Raw genomic sequence first — 11,757 nt, forward strand, 5'->3', positions numbered from 1 at the left:
TTCACGGCTTTTATTAATGGAATCCTCCTTTGCTGCTTATTGCAATAGTTCAATAATGATTTAAGTTTTCAAGTTTCGTGGGGTTTGCTTTGTCAGATGGTGGTTTCCTTGACTAGATCCAGCACGAGTGGGCCCCATGCTCCATGTCACATGGTAACATCTGGCAGAACTGAGCGAGGCCCTCTGGAGGTTATGGGTTCTTTTCTTGAGGGGCTGGAAGTTGCCGCCTGAAAAACCCAGCGAGATGGTGGAAGAGGCGTTGAGCCTGGGTCGGAAGTCTTCCACGTGTGTTCCCACTTAGGCTGTTCTCCAGTAGACAAAGTCACCTGCCTTCCCCGGGGTTACGCTCCTAACCACAGACTAGTTGACAATCTGGTGAGCATGCTAGCTCTGTCATCCTTTCTGTATTTTTTTTGAGAACAGAGCTTTCCCTTAAAGGGGATGACAGGCTTTGTGAAACACAAGCTGGTGGAAGAGATCTGGGGGACACAGGTGCATTTCGTTTTCCTCATATCCAACAACCTAAATGCTGGCCTCTGGCCTTCTGCCTGTGTGTCTTTGGTTCAGCTCCTTAGAAAAACAATACAGGTCGCCCTACGGGGGTGAGAGGGGAACAATGAAAGAAAGAATCTTTTTCAGTCACCTGAAAGAAACTGAGACTAGTCTTAATTGGTCACATGGGAAAGAGTCCCATTATAAACCATCCCGGCTAAATTATAAATCCCAGGACCACGAATCAGTATTCTGGATAAGCTCCAAATCAGTTGCCTCAACCATTAGAACCACTAAGTTTGGGAACCAAGGAGAAAAACCGGGGGGTAGAGCCTTGTGTCCGTGGGTATTTCCTGTATAACAAACTGCCACAAAATCTTAACAGTGTGTGTTACTGGTGGGAGAGTCTGTGTTGTGTGAAAGGAGGTCCCCATCCTTGGACTCCCCACGAAAGATTTGCTTGAGGACCCACGCTCAGATAAAGCCAGCCAGCAGGAAGGTCGCTGGCACAAAGCAGTTATTGAGAAGGACCAGACATGGGCAGGCCTGGAGGTGGCAACTGCGGGGGCGGGTGGGGGGGCGGACACTGGGGGGTAGAGGAGGAAGAGGGGTGTTTGCAGAGGTTGTGGATCAGAGTGCCAGGCGACCTTCCAACTGAGGTTGTTTCCAATCATCTAAGAGTCTCTTCCCATCAGTCGGGAGGAGGAGTTTTTGGCCCCCTGAGGTTCCTGTCAGAACTGTCATGGCCACTGTCCCCCAGGGCCGGGTAGGCTCAAACTGCAGTGTAAATATATTATAATGAAGCTCTCGGTTACCCTGGGGCTGAGGTTGAAAAGAAGAGTCCCTGCTCTGCACCTGTGGCTCTAGGCGTGTCAGCCCCCCCACCCCCAGCTGAAAGCCCTTAAAAGCCACGGAAGTCAGGATGTTGTGCCCTCAGGCTTCTGTCACCTACTTATCACCACCTTTGTCTCCAGCTCCTGTCTAACTAACTGCCAACTCTATCACTTACTGCCCCCAAATCTGAGATCAGCAGGGGGGCGGGGGGGTGCGGTTCTAGAGGTCACTGCTGAGCTGGGCCAGGATAGCTGGGGATCTGGAGATCCCCAGGTGACCAGCTGATGCCAGTTGGTGGGGGGAAGTGGATGGAACTGGGGTGTTCTCGGCATAGTATCTGCAGAAACTCAAGTGGGCAGGCCCTGTTCAGGCGTCTCCATGACCCCTACTTGCTAACGTCCCACTGACCAAAGCAAATCTCAGAGTCCAAGAGGAGGAGGCCACCGTGAACTTACATGGCAAGGGCAGGGATGGACAGGGAGAACCGGTGGCTTTTCTGTGATCTGCCTACCATAACCCCCAGGTCAGATCCGGCTCAAACTCTTTACCTGGGATTTGGCCCAGGGGCTCCCTTTTCACCGGACCAGTCCCCATGAATCTGTAGGGTGTTCCTGTCACGCCCCTGTGGCCTGACCCACTGTCAACCACAGCAGACAGTAAGGGTTCTGATGAATTTTTACCATAGCTTGAGAGAAACAGAAGTAGAAAATTTAATCTACTATTTTGGGAAGGTAAAGAAAAAAAAGTCAAGTACACTGAAAAATCTAATATAATTAACACTCTTAATTCCCCCATTTGCCTTTATCAAGAACACATATTAAGCTTCCTCACTGGATGAAAAGGAGGGACTGGTTTCTCAATTTCCTTCCTGATACCCTGGTGAATACGTAAGTCGGGTTGTTTTTTTCTTGTTATACTAACACAGTCCTGAAGTCAAGAGAGATAGTGCCTTGGTCAGGAGTCCATAGCCAGTTACTGGTTGGGAAGGGGGCTGGTGGATGTGTAGAGATTCTAGATCAGACCCCAAGCGGCCCTGCTCTCTCCTCCTTCCGCATTCCCCTCTGGTCTGGCTTCCCTTTTTGCGTATTACTTTTTGCGTATGACTCAGCTCACATCTGGGCAAGAAGATATAGGAGTTGAACTATCACTCAAAACTAATCAGACGGGGGGCACCTGGGTAGCTCAGTGAGTTAAGGCCTCTGCCTTCGGCTCAGGTCGTGATCCCAGTGTCCTGGGATCGAGCCCCGAATTGGGCTCTCTGCTCAGTGGGGAGCCTGCTTCCTCTTCTCTCTCTCTGCCTGCTTCTCTGCCTACTTGTGATCTGTCTGTCAAATAAATAAATAAAAATCTTTAAAAAAAAAAAAACAAAAAACTAATCAGATGGGTCTATTTTTAAGGGAGACAATTTTGTGACATGCTTCTAATGTTCCAGTATTCTAAAGAAAAAGAGCTTGGTAAATATTCTGATTTAATCTAGTCATTTAGTCCTAAAGAACACGGAGAAATGAGAGTATGTCTGGAGAAATCCTCACCAGTTTTAACTCCTGCTAAGACAGAATTAGAAAACAATTTTCGAGTTTCCCTCACTTGCCAAAAAAAATTTTTTAAGGGAGAAAAAAATGTACTTGAGAATATGAAAACAGATTGTTTAGATCTCTCTCTCTCTCTTGTGTTTGCTTGTAGAATGATAAAATTCCATTAGTAATAAAAACAATAGCTTGCAAGTCAGAAGAGCTGCCAGCATCAACATTGTAGAAATGTCTTTCGTGATGGAAAAATAAGCAAATATTTTCATTTTGTACTTTAATTCCAGATATTATTGTTCATGATGATTTGTTAGCAACTGTTGCCCCAAAGAAGATTCAAAGCTAAAAGATAGTATTTTTGAACTACAGTGCTTTGTGGGCCGGTCATATGTCACCTACAGGGAGAAGGCATGCGGAGGACATCTGGACCAGACACAGGCCTCCCATGTTCGAAATGTGCTGGTGAATTCCAGGGCAGAAAGAAGATGTAATGGGAAAAACGAAAAACCTAAACAAATGAGAACAAATGTATCTGAACTTGGAATCAAGAAACATGATTAAACCTTGAGGCTACTGCTCATGAGCTCTGTGTACTCGTGCATATCCTGTTTGAGCCCCTGTTGTCACCGACTGAGTGGAAATTGAAACAGCAGCAATAGGTCGGTGAAGAGACCCTGTGATGGGCAAGTGCACCCTCCTGAAGATAGGCTGTTAAACTGCAGACCCCGCATACATTTCAGGTAGCAAGACGGCAGTGTGGGCGGCGTGGGTGGTGCGAGTTCTTCCCCCTCCTAAGAAAGCTTAAAACAGTTTGCCATTCCGTTGTCCCATCTCTGCTCCTGAAACACCTTGGATGTGCTCCCATATGGTCATCCAACGGTCCCTCTGGATCCGTGTGTTCCACATTCATATTGACCATGAGTCTTGAATTTGTAACCTTGCAGGACCCTTAAGACTCACTCTGCCCCCATTTAATTCATTTCTCTTTCAAGCCCTATTCCCAATTTTTTAAAAAAAGATTTTATTTATTTATTTGACACAGAGAGACACAGCGAGAGAGGGAATGCAAGCAGGGAGAGTGGGGGAGGGAGAAGCAGGCTTCCCGCCTAGCAGGGAGCTGGATGTGGGGCTCGATTCCAGGACCCTGAGATCATGACCCTCATGAGCCGAAGGCAGAGGCTTAACCCACTGAGCCACCCAGGCACCAACCCCTGCCGCCCCTGCCATTCTCATCTCTAAACCTGAAAGAGTAGTACATCTTTCCAGCTTCCCCAAGAGGTGTGCATTTGGTCAAAGGCGTCTAGGGGTGGCTTGGTCTAACCCTTGGCTAGAAGTGATAAAAAACAGCTAACCACAGTGCCAAAGTAGAAACTGATTTCCAAACAATGGAGATGGATGAGATGAAAGTACAATTATTATTTCTATTTTGCAGAAAGTTGGGGCTTGGAGAAGGAATTAAAATGCCCAAGGTCTCCCAGCCGGTAGGTGACAGAGCAGGAGACAAATTCATTTGTGAAACAGGGATAACCTTGACCTCTTAAAGTGTATTAGCCAGAATATTTTTGGGTTGTAAGACCAACACCAGATTCAAACTAGCTTCCACAAAATCAATCTTGCACACAGAACTATGAGTCATAAAGGTAGATCTGGATCCTGGGCTGGGGGTAGGAGCTCAAGAAATGCCAGCATCTCTCTCCCTCTCTCTCTCTTCCATTTCTCCATCAGAAACTTTCTACCATGCAAAGATGACGACTCTTGGCCGTTCCAGATTCACATCTTCACAACTAATCAACTGCAGTGCCAACTTATTCTGGAGCTACAACAGAAAAGTGTCAGGGAATATTTTTGATTGGCCCATCTTGGATTCCATACCTCTCTCTGAACAAAGCACAGGGCATTTCAACTGGCAAGGTCCAGATCAAGGGTGGATTTGAGACCCTCAAATCCTTGCATGGTCCTACTCTGTTGTGCTGTCTTGGGATCCTCCCTTTCTACTTCCATAAGGAGGCAGCCCTCCTTCATCTCTCAAAACTTAGCAACTATTTTCTCCCAGACACAGAGACAAAATTTTACTCCCCTAGGTGTCCAACTGCCAACAGTAGAAGAACCAAGTAAGAATGTTGCACGTATGCTGGGGGAGCAGGAAGATGGTCTGTGTGGAAATCCTGGCTGGGCACACACTCTTTGTGTTTTCTTTATAAATCTGTGCCATTCTGAGTCAGCACTGATTACCACGTGCACAATTATAGCACTCGGCAGGCAGGCGTTAATACTACTAATGATACCGCTTTGCAGCGTGATTATCTGGGAACCGTCCTCAGCGGCGGCACCAGGAGGGCAGCCTTGCATGACCCTGCGTGAAGCCAGTGGTGGAAAAGGCAGCATGTGTTCCATCAAGACGGGCTGTCAGAGAGGGCAGCCTGCAATTAGATCAGACATGCAGTCACCAGGGGGGCTGGCGTGCTCCTGCTCACGTGCTCTAGGGCTGGCATGACCTTTAACAGCTGTAGATTCTCAATATAAAACAACCCTTGAGTGCAGAGCAGATAAATGCACTCAGGACCCTTCATCTTTCCATCTCTGCTTGGATCAACATCTCCTGGGCTTACAAAGGTCACTGTGGAGATCCCAGGCAGTCCCACCTGTGATCTCTCCTGTTTGGGAATCCCTGGGGTCAACTCAACCCAAACCATTCCCTTTTGCCAGTCTCTTGACCATTGTCTTGATAGTTTCCTTTTCACTGTTTTTGGGGAGAGAAGAAAACAAAAGTCCCGACACCTCCCTCCCCCAACCAAAATGAGATTATATCCATCAACCATTCCTGACAAAGAAATAGTGTCCCCAACAAATATTTTGCCTTAATAGGACCCACAGAATGGTCTTTCAGACAGAGGATCGCTCCTAATCTCTGAAGAGCAGGTAATGTACCGGGGAGTGTGACTGGGCTGTTTAATATATTCCAATGACCCTCTCCCTCCCCATTCCCCGACCTGCCCGCCAGCAAGCCAAAGACCTTGCTTCCAGGGAAGCCTGACCTTTGATTAATGGCATGCTCTGGTTCACAGAAATGTTAAGTGGCTCCCTATTGGCCATGACTTTTATCTCCAGGAAATTTACAACCCCTTACAAGATCATATTTTTAGTACTCGGAATATGCAAAGTTATAATCAAGTGCTTCCTAATATGAGTCCTCTGTTCCAGGCCACACTGGCCGGGAGCCTTCCTGGCTTTTGTCTGTCCTGCCCTCATTCCCCACCCCCCTTCTACACATCAGGACTCTCTTGATCTTCAAGCACAGCACAGAACTCCCCTCTTCCAGGGTGCAATCCTAGACTATCCTGGTGGAAGTGGTTGCTTCCCCTCAGGAAGTGAGACAACGGGCCTATCAGAGAAAGAGCATTAGGCTGACAGTCAGAAAGGTTGGACCCAAATCCCAGCTTTGCTAGGAATTCACTCAGTTTTCCAGAAGTGTCGTAAGAAAGTACCATAAATTAGGGGTGTGTAAATAGCAGAGATGTGTTGTCTGACAGTCCTGGAGGCTAGAAGTGTGAAATCGAGATGTCCGCCAGGTTGGTTCCTTCTGAGGGCTATGAGGGAAAATCTGTTCCATGCCTCTCCCCGAGCTTCTGGGTTTGCTAGCAATCCCTGCCTTCATTGTCTGTCTTCGTGTCCAAATTTTTCTTTTTTATAAGCACACCTGCCATGTTGAATTAGGGGCCCACTCTACTCCAGTGTGACCTCACCCTAACTAATTCCACCTGCAACAACCTTGTTTCCAAATAAGGTCACATTATGAGATACTGGGGGTTAGGACTTCAACATAGGAATTTTGGAAAGACACAATTCAACCCATAACAGGGGCCTTGGCCAAATCCTTCTCAGTACCCTCACCTGTAAAACAGAGATAGGACAGAAATAACTGCTCACAGAGTTTCCGGAAGGATCAGAGCATGTGATTACCCAGCACTGTGGATGCATATGTTGGATTTCCTCTGTTACCATTTCTATTTTCTGCCATCTTACTAAGCTTCTTACAACTGCATATGAGTGCAAGCAGAGAGGACGGGAAGGAGGAGGGCAGACAAGACACAAACATAACCGATAGGCTCCTCCCTGGGGAAATGGGGACACCAAGATGGCTTCCTTCAGTCAGGCACCTATCAAGGCAAGGACACAAGACTGTAGGCAAAGAACTTACAGAGGAGCCCAGTGCCCGAGGACCCAGCAGAGAGATAAAGCCCTTGCTTGGCAAGCAAGAAGAGCAGACACATCCCCAGATGAGGAAAGATCAGCTTCGGTAAATTCGTGCCCAGAATTTTACAGTTAAAAAAAGTGAAAGAAGTTATTTTAATCTCAGCACACATATATAATTTTATCACTAAAACACTTATTTTTGTTCGGAATTACATATGGTTTAAGGAATGAAGGCTCTCTCATAAACTTCTCAGGGCTTAGTGCCTGCAAAGACCTTATAAGAGCTCTTAGAGAGCTTGGCACAAAAGTATGTAATTATATTAAAAGAACAAATGATCCTGAAGAAGAAGAGAGGGAAGAAAGATTTCTTAAATAAATAAATAAATAAATGTGGAGGTACAGGGAACGCTGAAGAATTCATGCCTAAAAAGGATCTTATAAAAGGTAGTAGGAAATCGGTTTTATGAAGACACAAAAGTACATAAAAACAAACTAAAGTCCCCAATGAGATGGGGACCCCATTCTGTGTTTTTCTGAGTTCTTATGGAGGGAAGAGGTGGCGCTCAGATAGAAGGAGAGGGAGCTAAGGGGCAAAGCAATGAGTGGATGGAGTTGCCAGCAGGGGGCAGAGGGGGGAACTTCCCATCTCCTGGCATTCCTTTATCCTTCTACGCAAGGAAAATGGTTTGCAGATCCAAAGAACCAGGATAACTATTATTAAGAGAAAAATGAAACCCAAGAGGGAGATGACCCAGATGCACCCCCTGGCTTCCCAGCTTGTGCTCTCTCTTCCTCGCGACGCTCCATCTCTTCTTCCCTGCCCCATTCTAACATCTCAGAAGAATGCTCTGGACTCAAATGCCTTTCCTCACCTCCCATGGATTCCTCAGCCCATTGTAAGTGGTCTTCTATGCCCAATACTCTTCTGTAAGAGACAGTCGAAGGTCAACAATATCTGACAGACCCACAGGTGCATTTTAGCCTTTGTCCTACTGGGCCCACTGCTGCATCCACCCAACTATGCTCATCACTACCTATTGCTGAAATTCTATTCTTTTGATTCTTGGTTCTCCTCTTAGCTCTCAATATTCTTCACTTGCCCCTTAAAGTTTGGCGTTAGTAGGCTCCATTCTTTGCCCACTGGCTTTCCTGGTGATCTCATCCACTGTCATGGACATATGGTTGGTCTCCTGCCTCCATTCCATTTCAGATTATTAGTCTGCAGCCATTGTGGCAAGTCGATCCTCCTGACAAGGATCAAATGCCCCAATCTTAGCTCCATAAGAAGAGGTATTTCATGAAAAGAAAGAAAACTAACTTCTCGGGGAGAAGAAAAATTCTCACTTCTAGGGATCTATCTTAGATCCCTAGAAAACATGACAGATGTCTGTAAAAAAAGATGTTTACTATCAGATTATTTATAAGAGGGCAAACCTCCCCCAAACCTTGACTATAGCTGTGTGAGACCCAGGTCAGACTTCTGAATCTATACAATTGTGAGGTGGTAAATTCATGTAGTCTAAGCTACTCAGTTTATGTAATTTATTAGGATTTTACACGAAATCTCTTTTAAAGACACATGATTACTTGAGAAGCTTCTACATTTCCTCTCTGAGTAGCAACCTTCACTGACTGGCCTGCTGTAGGAATGACAGGCCAGATTCAAGGGCCCGCTTTCCCCAAGGGCTCCATCTGTCCTCCCCACCTGCACACAGGAGTCCCAACGTGCCCCAACCTACATACAAGGAGCTCCCAAGAAGCTTCCTTGACCCCAACCATGACACCTGATTTTCCACCATGCACGATTTCTTTCAGAAACTGCATGGAAACCCACCCATAAAGTTAGCCACAATGGGGCTTCCTCACTGTGTCACTCAAAGTTTCCAGTAACTTTCTTATCTAAAGGGAGACACATAACTACACATTTTATGCCTATATTTCAGATACATGGTGTGGGCATCTGTTCTCTGTGTAGACAAATGTGGGCCCCAAAGTAGCCTGTCGTGAAGCTGAGAAGTGTGTGGAGAGCCGAGCTCCTGAGCGGACTGAAGATGGAGCCCAGGTAGGAGAGGAGGCAGGATGTGGGCTCGTGGGCACAAAGCCTCCTTTCGGATGCTTTTCCACGTTTGCATCTTAAACGACGGGCATAAAGTGCTGACCACAGAGCTTCGCACACCCACTGGCCAATAGCGTGAATCCACCTGCCTCCAGCTGGTCCCTTGAAACTGACCAAGTAACTGATCAATTCTGAGCTAGGTGGCAGGACACAGGCATAACCTGACCAGCAAAGGAGAGGGGATCACAACTGACACCTTGTAAAATACACAGTAGCTCATGGGGGGTTCTTTCTTCCACGCTGTCAGTGAACAGAGGGTGGAGATGTCGAGACCTTCCCCATTGCCCAGGCAGAAAAAGGCAGACCCAGGACTCAAACCCAGACTGGACTCAAGGGCTTTTTCTCATTTCCACGGGCCACAAACACCCCCAGACATTACTAACTGTTCCGTGGGCGGGCAGAGTCACCCCTGGTTGAGAACCATGGCACTAGATGAAGAAAAGCACTAATTGATTGGATGGTTTCTTGATGTGATCTAGGATTTGGGCCCCTGAGAGGTAGGTGTTAGTGTACAAGGGAGGAGAAGGAGGAACAGAGAGGTTAGGGAACTGGTTCAAGTTGGACGTAGCTGGTGGGTCTGTTTCCCACCATCACAGAGCCAGAATAGCCATTCGGAAAAAGACTGAACAACCATCTGTGGGTGTCCTACAATTGTTCATGTAATCACCATTCTTATTCCATACCGTTCCTAGTTCACAGAAAGGTTGGGGTCTGAGTATTTTCAACACTGATTTCTATTTTTCCCGCCAGAAATATTAACTGCAGTATTCAAATTTTACTGTACACTTTCAAAAGTGCCATTTCAGAGACATGTTAAAAATTGGATCTATTTTCCCCTGGAATGTCTGCTGGGCTCCCTCTGGTGTCAGCTAAGATTATATTTGGCTTTAAAAGAACTCATGTGTGACCACATCTCACACTAATGAGGAATACGTTCTCCCTCAAGGGTCGTTTCAGAAATCCAACTGGCTCTTATCGATGACCTTGTAAAGTTTTTTTTTAAGATTTTATTTACTTATTTGACAGAGATAACAGGTAGGCAGAGAGGCAGACAGAGAGAGAGAGAGGAAGAGAGAGAGAAGAAGAGAACAGGCTTCCCGCTGAACAGAGAGCCTGATGCGGGGCTCGATCCCAGGACCCCGGGATCATAACCTGAGCCGAAGGCAGAGGCTTTAACCCACTGAGCCACCCAGGCACCCCATAAAGTTGTTTTATTCAGATTTTACAAATATTCTGGGAAGGGTCTACCATAACTTAAGTTTTAGAAGGTTAGAAAACAACAAATCTGAATTTCTTGTTTAATTTTTGCAAGGACCCAAAGTGACATTTCACAAGATGGGACAAACTGGCAAGACAAACATACACCTGTCAATGCTTCTGTCTGTGTCTTTCTGTATACAGGAACAAATGGAAATGTCCAGCCTCACTCTGATGAAAAGAAATGCAAAATAAATTAACGTGGTAGGGCTTCACCTTACCAACGAAGCAAATCTTTCTTTATGCAATGCCAAATTCTGTGAGTGTAAAGTAAAACAGATATACTCTTGTGCTTTTCTGGTGGCTTTTTCACACAGCCATCTGGAAAAATAATTGAACGATACACAGAAAAAGCCATAATAATCTTGCATACTCTTTGACCCACTCATCCTATATCTAGTAATGGTTTAAGCAAATGCTTCAGGAGGAGGAAAAAGCATGTGGATGTTCATTATAGCACTGACTGTAAGAGTAAAATGTTGGAAGCGGCCTAAGTAACCGACAATGGAAGAATGGTATGTTTAAGTAAATTATGGTAAATTATCCATCCCAGTATAACAGTGGTTAAGGTGGGCTTTTGAGTCAGAATGTCTGGGTTGAAATACTGGCTCCAAGGCTAGCTCTGTGATCTTAAAGACTGAATCTCTTTTTCTGAGCAATGAGTATAATAATAGTACCCACCTACGGTATTATTTGGGAAAGTAAAAGATACCAAGTACATAAAACACTGAGTGTGTGATGCATACTAAATGCTCAATAAATGTTTTTTTTTTTTTTTTTTAAGATTTCATTTATTTATTTGAGAGAGACAGAGAGAATGCACACAAGTCAGGGGAGAGGCAAAGGGAAGGAAAGAAGCAGACTTCCCGCAGAGCAGGGAGCCCGATGTGGAGCTCAATCCCAGGACCCTGGGATCAAGACCTGAGCTGGCAGATGCTTAACTGATTGAGCCAGCCAGGTGCCCCTCAGTAAACATCTTTTGATGGACCATTATGTACCTAGTGAAAATAAGAATTAGGAAAAATCTTATAATTTTTTAAAATCATAATATTGAAATAGAAGTTATTTTGTATTAATGAAGGCTAATAGAAAACATACAAAAATAAAAATAAGTTTGTCAAAATGTTGAAGTCATGGATGCCTTTTCCCCTCAATTTTCTATGTTGCTATTATTTTTGTCATTAAAATACTAGTAGTGGTCACCTGTGGGGCTCATTCTGTTGAGCATCCAACTCTAGCTTTTGGCTCAGGTCATGATCTCAGGGTCCTGGGATTGAGCCCCAGGTCGGGCTCTGTGCTTAGCAGGGAGTCCGCTTGAGGATTCTCTCTCCCTTTGCC

The sequence above is a fragment of the Lontra canadensis genome, unplaced genomic scaffold (genome assembly GCF_010015895.1).
Source record: "Lontra canadensis isolate GAN:19392208 unplaced genomic scaffold, GSC_riverotter_1.0 scaffold21, whole genome shotgun sequence".
Classification (NCBI taxonomy): Eukaryota; Metazoa; Chordata; class Mammalia; order Carnivora; family Mustelidae; genus Lontra; species Lontra canadensis.